This window comes from Limulus polyphemus, unplaced genomic scaffold, assembly GCF_000517525.1.
Source record: "Limulus polyphemus unplaced genomic scaffold, Limulus_polyphemus-2.1.2 Scaffold543, whole genome shotgun sequence".
In the NCBI taxonomy this organism is placed as follows: domain Eukaryota; kingdom Metazoa; phylum Arthropoda; class Merostomata; order Xiphosura; family Limulidae; genus Limulus; species Limulus polyphemus.
In genome coordinates, this window is record NW_013666153.1 from 149032 (window position 1) to 152259 (window position 3228).

Below are 3228 nucleotides of genomic sequence, written 5' to 3' on the forward strand. Positions count from 1 at the left end.
TTAAGAGCGTAAACAAGCTGATTGATCTTTTATGAAATGCCATTTTATCTCCACAGTTGATCGTGAATTAAAATAGTTTGTTTCACATTCCAATATATATATATTATATTTATTCATATGTATGTATATTAAAGAGATATTGGAGTATTAGAAATTCAAATACTGAACGTAAGCCTATCCTTACACTTGATACAAGAACGAAACTTGTATTGAAACGTCTACAAAGCGTTTTGTGTTATCAAATATGTCTACACAAAAAGCATGCAAACTTGAGCGATATGAATTCAGATCTCTTATGAAATAGTTGTAGAACATGGATAGTAATATATATCATTTCTTAAATTACTAGCTCATTTTTTTTTCTTATTGTTTTGAACTTAGATTCTAAGGATGTATGTAACACAACTTTGTGTTTTAAGCTAGAAATCTCTGGAGGATAAAGTTGAGAAGAAGCAGAGCACGTGTTATATACTATCTACTTTTACTTTCACTCAGAAGTCCTTAATTATAATTACTCTGATTTTAGTAACATTATTCTAGAGCTTGTCTATTCCTTTAAGAAATACTCCAAATTTCAACTTATAATGAGAAATTTAAAACTTCTCTTACTATCATAAGGCAGCTTCTCTCATGCCGAACGAAAGGATGTTCTGAAATAATAATTATTTATTGTGATACTATACTATTTGTTCTTTACAACAGGAATCATAAAATGTCAAAACAGTTTTATAATGTCAAGGATTAACATTTAATATTCTGTTAATGTGCAACTTATATAATCTTTCATACCATTTCAGCAACGTGCAGAGAACGTTAAAAGGGCAGGAGTTCATTCTTAAAAAAAGGCACTTTTCAAAGCATCATAGCATAAGCATTTTTGGGGTGGTAAATGGGGATAATGGGTTGCTTCTTGTACACATAGGGTAACAAAACTATAAGAAGTAGACAGATACTCTTTTATTCAGATTCAATTGGTCTTATAAACACTTTTAAAATCTAAATCTAAACAGTGAATTCTTGTGTATTGCCACTTAATAGCATATCGCAGTTATTATTATTTATTTTCGTTGTAAAGACCTACAAGTTCCTGTTTTTCATTCATTTTAAAGCTGAATCCTTTTTCTACTTAATAATTCTCAGCAAGTAAAATGTGGAATCAGGCGTACCTTTTAGTAGTTTTCGCAATTTTTATGACTAAGAAAAAGGGTACTTTTGAGGCATAATGGCAGGGGCTTGAGCCCAGCCACCCACTGTACTATTTATGTTGTTTAATGAATGTCGTTTAGGCTCATGTTGAAATTAAGTAAATTTTTTAATGTTTTACTGGCCTTTTGTTGTTTACGAAGAGGAACCTTTTTTTCAAAGATTCTTTCTTTGGACACACAGAGACATATTTGTTGAACAAAAAAAATAATTGACTACAACTTTAACGTCACAACTAATGAATATTACACGTTTACTGTCGTGATATAAGAACGCACCCCTTTTTTAATTAAATCTTAAGTTTACGACCTGCCTTTTTCATTGTTCTTATTTGCTTTGATAAGATATATAAAGATCAGTAATTTTAACTTCCAAGTTTATATGTTTTATTTTTGTAAAAAAAATAAACCTTGACGTTATTTACTTAATTGTTTTAAGGAGAATTGTGTTTGTTTTTTGCTAAGCACAAAACTACACACTGGACTATTTCTGCTTTGTCCACTGCGGGTATCGAAACCCGATTTTTAGATTCAAATCTGTCAGACTTAACGCTGAGTCACAGGGGCATTTCAGAAATCCCAAGCATTCATTAACGTTTTGAATTTTACCCTAAATTCAACTTGTCTTTGATCTAATTTTAGGCAGTCTTATTAAATGTATATACTCATCCTTCTGTTTTAGGAATAAAACTTAGTTGTTGAGTTATATAACTTTATTTCAAAAGGGCAGGCTGAAATGAAAAAGATGACGTATAGAAAAGCGTATAATTCATGTTCAGTTTGTTACTTTGACTTTTTATTCCATTTACTAGGAAAAATCATAAAGAACGTATAAATTTAAGCAATTTTGTATATTGTAACAGAAAATCATCTTGTCTAACCGAAAAAACCCAACAACAAAATCCAGGATTTAGGTATGGAATTTAATAAACAGAGTAAACTGATAACATCACTCTGTTGTTTTCTATTTCGTTCGAGGATATTAAGACGTTGCGATATTGAAAACATTTTCAACTTTCATGACTTTTCGTTACACTTCCTTGTCAACCTGTAAGTTGTAATTAAGATATTCTTTGAGGTGCGTTAATACGAAAGGAAGTTACTTGTTTTACGGTTTTTGTCTATATGCCATCATAAATTGCTCTTCAAGTATTTGCCGCAACATAAAATCACATTAGTTTACCTCTTTAGATTAATTACAATAAAGAACCAACATTATAATGATGAGGTAGCAAAATACATAATGTTTATATATATTGAGTTATTTTATCAGTTTCACTTGTAAATACAAGTGGGATACTCCATCTAGTTTGCAATATAAAACTCATTTGTCATCAATGTGAATTTGCGAATAACATTTTATGTCTAAAACTATATCACACGCGGTACTGTATGTAATACAAATGAAGGCAAACCTTGTAGAGTCATTGAGAGTCACATGGTGATAATGCTATATCACACATGGTATTTTATGTAACACAAGTGAGAATGAATAGAATATAGTCACTGAATGCCCCCAGTAGCATAGTGGTATGTCTGCGGACTTACAACGCTAGAAACCGGGTTTCGATACCCGTGATGAGCAGAGCACAGATAGCCCATTGTGTAGCTTTGTGCATAAATTCAAACAAACAAACATTCACTGAAAGTCACATGGTGATAACGCTATATCACACATGGTATTTTATGTAACACAAGTGAGAATGAATAGAATACATTCACTGAAAGTCACATGGTGATAACGCTATATCACACACGGTATTTTATATAACACAAGTGAGAATGGATAGTATACATTCACTTAAAGTCACATGGTGATAACGCTATATCCCACACGGTATTTTATATAACACAAGTGAGAATGGATAGTATACATTCACTGAAAGTCACATGGTGATAACGCTATATCACACACGGTATTTTATATAACACAAGTGAGAATGGATAGTATACATTCACTGAAAGTCACATGGTGATAACGCTATATCACACACGGTATTTTATATAACACAAGTGAGAATGGATA